Genomic DNA, 7145 nt, shown 5'->3' with positions numbered 1-7145 from the left:
AGGTGCTAAAGCAAGTAGGAGCAAGCGATAAGGGAAGGAGCCAGGCATAAGGGTCTCTCTCACTGTGTCTCCTGAACACAGATATAGCTGGACCTGTCACACAGGAATCCCTAGGAGCAAAATCGATGGGCAACCAAGCCCTATGTTGGTTTGTTAATCTGTGGAGAGTAATGGGGAATAGAAACTTTCATCTACAAAATGGCACCCAGATGTGGGTTGCAAGAATTTCCACATAAAACCTGACAAAAGCTTAAAAAGGGGATTCTAAAAACAAAAGAACAGATACAAGCATGGCTTTTGGTAGCAGCATTTTCTTGGGTGGGCTGTTTGCTAGAAACAAGCAGAGGCTCAAGGCTCCTTTAAGAGAGGCTTCCTGACTCAGCATAAGTGGCAAAAAGTTCAGGGCTCTTTTAAGAGGCTCTGCTACCAAACAATTATGTGGTGTTAATGAACAGCCAGTGCATGCTTCTTGGTGGTGGCCTGAACCTAGAAACTCAGCTATGAAGCTACTCTCATTTATGTTGGGTTGGTTATAATGATTAATGAACACAGTCAATCTCTAAAGAAAAAAGATGGGATATGATATAGAAATGAATACTTTGTGTTGGTTTGGATTTTGGTTTATTGATACAAATTTAAACTCAACTTTGTTATATGTATATTTCTACTATTGTTTAGGTATTGTGTTTATACAGCTCATTTAAAAATAATGTATAATTAAATACAGATTATAGTCACCTATAATAGTCAAAACTTATGTTAGTTAGGATTTCTAGATATACAGAGATTTATTTGAGATGGATAAATAGTCTTCAAACCTTTCAAAGACCTACAGAATATGGCATTTAAAATGGTTTAGGGTTTTCATGACAGTGAGACACAACTGCTCCTGGAAACACCAATTATGTCAGAGAGAAAGATGGGCATCGAAGAAACTTGATATGGAGTTGCTTTCAATATGGCGAGAGTAGCCATTTGGGCAAGAAACTGCTCTTGCCTGGACTGTTTGACTGCATGCTGTATAAACTGGACATGCAGGACCCACTGGAAAGTGACTGGTGAACTTGCCAAAACAAGATGGGACATTCCTGCAGGGTTCTTGCTTCATGGAAGAGTCTGCCAGACATTGTGCAAGACACAGAGAAAAGTGACTGATAAACTGCCAATACAGGTGGACAGTTTAAAATTTTTTGCTTCACTGAGAAGTCTGCCAGATACACTATGGGCTATGGACTGAAGATGGATGCTCCAACGTTACAGAGGAAATTTGGGTGACTGCCCAGGCAGTGAGATGTCTCTGTTAAATCTAGAGTTTATATATTATCCTTTCTGTGGTCTTTGATGGAATGGAAAACAGATAGTTATAGTTGTGGTTTTATTATGATAAAAGGTAAGTTACATATAAAACTTTAAACTCACAAAGACAGGATAGATGATAGAATATTTTCTTTAAATTTTGCTAAATTTTTTTTGTTTTGGTTTTTGGTTTTTTGGGTTTTTGAGACAACGTTTCTCTGTATTGTTTTGGAGCCTGTCCTGGAACTAGCTCTGTAGACCAGGCTGGCCTTGAACTCACAGAGATCCATCTGCTTCTGCCTCTTGAGTGCTGGGATTAAAGGTGTGTGCCACCAATGTCTGGCTAATTTTGCCAAATGTTAATGGACTAAATATTGTTAATTACTTTGTTATATATAATTATTGCTATGTTAAAGTTAAAACCTTTTCTTTTTATTTATACAGAAAAGAGGAAATGATGGGGGATGTCCTTCTGTATATATGTTTCTCTTATTAATGAATAAAACCCTGATTGTCCTGTAGCCAGGCAGAAAGTATAGGACGCAGGGGAGAAGGCAGAGAGAATGCCAGGGGATGCCATGTAGAGACAGAAGGAGTAACATGCCGGGGCATTACCGGGTAAGCCAAGAGCATGAGGAAATAGATGAATAGAAATGGGTTAATAATTAAGAGAGAGATAGCCAGTAAGAAGCCCTAGCCATTGGCCAAACAGTTTAATAATGAAGGGTGGCAGGACCTGGTGGGACAGAAACTCAGACTACAGGAGAGCTTTAGGGGAAACCAGTCATTTACCAGGAGAGTAAAAGGAAAGGTGACCAAGAGATACAGTCCACCCCCACTTCTTCCCCACCCCCAGCTGATAAAGTTTTCTTGGGCTGGAGCCTCCCCAACCACTCCTCTGCATGGAGGTCAAGGTTGAGTTCATAGTGATGACCACACAGGGCAACAGGAGGCCCTATGTTGAACTGATGATTTATTGATCCCTCACCAACAAATATTCAGAATACATGAGACTCCTGTGGATACTGGAGCAGAACAGACATTGATTCATAGTTACCTCCATGAGCACTGGTGGTAGATGGGTATGGAGGATAAAATCATACAGGTGGAGGAATCTAAACACATTTTGAAGGTGGGTAATTATCCTCCCAAGGGAATATATAATGATGTATCTCTCCTTTCTGAGGGAACATTCTAGGGGTGGATGCCCTACTATGTAAGTCACACCCTGGAGTGTGTATCTGGAGCCTGGACTTTCTGAGGATTGAAATGGTAAATGCAGGGGAGGGAGAGGTTGAAGCCTGTAAAGTTATCCATTGTCCAAGTCTAGGCTTCCCAAGGCTTGGGATGAAAGAAAAAAAGAAACCACCCAGCAGCTAGAAAGGGTAAAGATCATCTGCCTTTTTCCAATAGTCAGGTGTAGCCAATACAAAAGCTAGATATGGCTCCTTGAAGGTGATGGTGGATGACAAGGAATTAAATAAGGTAGTACCTCCCATCCCCACAGCTGTGCCTGACATTGTTCTGCTAACTGGAAAGCTGCTTCAGGTAGTAGGGTCTTACTGCAGCAGTGAACCTTGATAATATTGTTTTAGTAATCCTGTAGCTGCTGAATCACAAGACCAGAGGTCCCCAAAATGATAAAGTCTCTCACTGCTGATAAGACCCTACTGCTGAAGACATCTCAAGCTGTGAGTGCAGGAGAGGGAATCAAGCTAGGACCAATCTGGCCTAACCTGCTGAAGCCTGGTACATCTATGGCATCCACAGGGTCTTTAAGCAGTATTCCCTGTGGCAATACAAATGAACAGGGATATTATGCCTGGATTGTTCTGCTGGTTTGGTATGATGCACTCACCAAGGTATCTTCGAGGAGTTTATGTTTACATCCACAGGCTACCACCATAGCCACAGTTATACATGACCACCCTAGCCAGACAAACCCTACCATCTTTGGGAGTTTAGCTGTGCCTGCTTGGGAAAATCATCATAGCTGGGCTTGCTGAGTGTTTATATTCCCTCATACGAGAAGGAACTGGGTGGGTCATGGGACTCTCACCTGAATGTGCAACCACTCCATGCTATTATATACAATTTTGCTCTAAATTGCCTGTGGCTTCAGGGAGGAATTAGAGTTTTGTCAGCGTGAAGACTTAGGGTGCTCCATCAATGCAGCTATGGGAAAGCCATCATCCCTGCTAGACAGATTTTCTGGTGTGGCCTTTTGCGGGGGGAAAGCACTAACATGCCAGTAAATAGCCTGTCACCTATGCTCTCAAAGGAAACCCAGTAAATTCACTGGTCCCCCAGAATGAACTTTAATACAACCATTACTCAGCATGTTGAGAGCTTAAGGGGAGGGGGTAGCATTGTTTACATCTCCCACCCCCGAAGGAATTTTAACAATAGGTGTCCAGTGACTCTATCCATGGGATTCTCTTCCTTCCACAAGAGCACCAGGATGCAGGAGAAATGGCTCACACAAACCTGGCAGCTTTCTGTGCTCTCTGGAGCCCAGCAGAGCTGTATTATGAGTCTAGCTAGCTGCTGCAGAGGCCATGATGACAGGCCAAGGCCCCCATACATCCTGGCCTTATCATATGGAGAAGAGACACCTGCTGAGCCCAGCAGCCCACAGTAAAGTGAGAAACAAGAGATGTGGTTTGGGGAAACTGGCTACTCACAGCAGAAAACCAGCTCCACAGCTGACTGCAGTCTTCAATAGATTCTTCCTCCATGAGTCAGTCCAACCTCTGTTAATATGGTCTCCACCCAAATATAAGTTTCGAAGTAAGCCAGTCTGCCTTGTGTCTATGCTGACAACTTTATTTCCCTGTGTACATCTCTTATGTAGCTCTTCCCTAGAGCCTTGGTGAGTACATCCTCATAATTCATTTTCTGCATTTGACCTGGAGCTTTCAACAGCATACTTCCAAATGTACCGGGAAGATGTTTACAGTTCTTAGCCAGACAATAGCCACTGATCCAGCTATAATGCTCAGAGCTATGGGACAGACACTAGCCCTTTGTCTTGGGCCCAAGGAGGAGGTCAAGAGGGTATTTTTAAACTTCCTACTTGTGATCTTTGACAGCACAAGAAAATTTTACACGACCCAGGTTTGTAGGTATGGAAAATGCATATATAAATAATTCGCTGATGAAAAAAATTTACTGATGATCTCAAGTTTATGAAATTATTTGGAGCTGGGGGATGCAGCTAAGTTTGGTAGAATGCTTGCCTAGTGAATGCTTGAGGCCTCAAGTTTAATCTCCAGGACACACTTAGAACAGGAATGTTGTGGGGCTGGAGAGGTGGCTCAGAGATTAAAAGCATTGACTGTTCTTCTGGGGGACCTGGGTTCAAGTCCCAGAACTCACATGATGGCTCACAACTGTCTGTAATTCCAAGATCTGACACCCTCACACAGATATACATGTAGGCAAAAACACCAATGCAAGTAAAATTTAAAAAAAAAAAAAAGTTATATTAAAAATAAAGAACAGGCACGATGGTACATACCTGTAATTCCAGAAAATTTCGAAGGTGAAGGCAGGAAGATCAGAAGTTTAAGGTCATCCTTGGTAACATGATGAGTTCAAGGCCAGCCTGTGCTATGTTACATGCAACCCTGCATAAATAAACTTCTGAATAGGAGTAGGAGCTAGCTCCACATAGGTCCTTTCGCTCAGTCATTGGCTCACACAAACCAGTGGCTGAAGCTCCACAATACAAAAGTGAGAGAAAAGGCCAGCAGAAACTTAGAGGTCTGGGGATCCTCTCTGGGGTAAGACCCTTGTAAAGCGAAAGTGGGATCACAGCTGGGCACAGAGGATGGCCAAGGCCTAAAGCTAACAGCTGATAAAACCCTTTACTCCAGAAAGCAGGCCCGACTCTTTCTCATTACCTCAGAAGTGGAGGTCCCAGGCATTCTGAGTAAATCCTTTTTTTTAATAAGCTGAGTTTGCACATCCATCGTGCCAGCAAGAACAGGGCAACCAGAGCAGCTGGACTACTCTGGTGTGCCCTCTGGTGACCACATGAAGAATCAGCAAGGCTGTCCTTTCTCAAATGCTACTTTCAGACAAAAATGCTTTTCACATAGCCTTGACACTACAGACAGTAAAGGCTGGACAAACATACATGGATATATCCATACATGCCTTGAGAATGTGGAGAGAAACATTTTAGGCCTGGGAGCCCATGACCTGGAATAAGGGGAGCAGGAAGTGAGTCCTACAGTTCCCAACTTTCCCTCTCTGGGGTTCAGGTAGATAACAGGTAGCACTCCAAACAACATTAAACAAATCTCTGCTCTTCACTATCACTTGTCTGTCGAATTTGCCTGTTGGGGAGGGGTGGCTGATCTATGTTGTTAGACTTGCAAGACCCAGGCTTCTGACCCTATGCCTCATATGCTGAGATGTGTGCCAGATATGGCAACAGTTTGGGCAATTTTCAGCCAAGTAGGATTGCTTGGTATACACTTGGAAAAACTCAAAATGTACATTTCATATGACTTTTATCACTTGTACATTGTTTCAGTATAGCCCACAATTTAGAAAACCAATATCCCTCTGGCTTCCTTTACACTCTCAAAAAGCAACTATTTCAGGGCTTTTGTCTTTTCAGGCATTTCTTTCTTCTTTCTTTTCTGGAGGGGGGAGGGGTTCAAGACAGGGTTTCTTTGTATAACAGTCCTGACTGTCCTGGAACTCACTTTGTAGACCAGGCTGGCCTCTACCTCACCAAGATCCACCTGCCTCTACCTCCCAAGTGTTGGGATTAAGTATACACCACTACCACCTGGGTTCGGGCATTTTTTTTCATTTACACTGATATTCTTCCTGTGTTATTTCCAAGAGATTCACTCCTGTCTGGCTTTGAATTCATCTTCCTTCGGAAGTCTCCCAAGTTCTTGGATTATAGGCATGTACTACCATTCCTGTTCATACTGATGTTTTTGCCTTCTAAAATGGCTAGACCGTTTAACCCCTAGCAGCAGTGTGTTTCACTTGCTCCAAAAATATTCATGGTTATAGTCTTATGTGAGCATGATTGTCCTGGTTAGTTGGTTTTGTTTTTGTCAACTTGACACAAGCTTGTGTTACCTGAGAAGAGGAACTTCTGCTGAGAATATGCCTCCATCAGATTGTGGAATTTTCATGATTAATGACTGGCGTGAGAGGGCTCATTTCACTGAGGCAGGTGCCAGCCCTGCGCAAGTGGTCCTGGGCGCTATAAGGAAGCAGGACCAGCAGGCCATAGGAGCAAGCCAGTAAGCAACCCCTCCAATGACTTGCTCCTATCTTGCCCTGACTTCTCTCCATGATGGACTATAAACTGTAAGTTGAAATAATCCTCCCAAGTTGCTTTTGGTCATGGTGTTTTGTCACAGCAAAACCAATGATCATCTGTATTTCTTCTGCCACTTGACTTCTTGTTCAAAATCATTTTTGAGCTTCACCCCATTTCCAAAAATTATCTTTATGTATTCAAGATTCATATAATTTTTTAAACACACTGTAAGTGTTGTATAATGTTAGTTACAATATTGCAATGTCTTTTGATAAATACTTGGGTTATTTCCAGGATTTTTTCCTTTATACTCTGTGACTATTCTTGTCCCTGTCTCTTGGAGGCTAAGGTCAAGCTACTCCAGCCTCACATGCTCTGAACATCAGAATCACCTGGGCCTGTTAAACAGACTGCCAGGATTTCTGGTATGGAACACACTGCCAAGGGCAGACTCTGATTGGCAGAACTGAGTAGTATATGCAAGTAGCACTTAGCCCCAGTAGTCTGAAAAGAAAACCAGCTTTACTAAGACCTAAGGATAAATAAATGTGAA

Source organism: Phodopus roborovskii, unplaced genomic scaffold, assembly GCF_943737965.1.
Source record: "Phodopus roborovskii unplaced genomic scaffold, PHOROB, whole genome shotgun sequence".
NCBI lineage: Eukaryota > Metazoa > Chordata > Mammalia > Rodentia > Cricetidae > Phodopus > Phodopus roborovskii.
The sequence above is the reverse complement of the archived record's forward strand: the minus strand, read 5'-3'. Positions refer to the sequence as shown.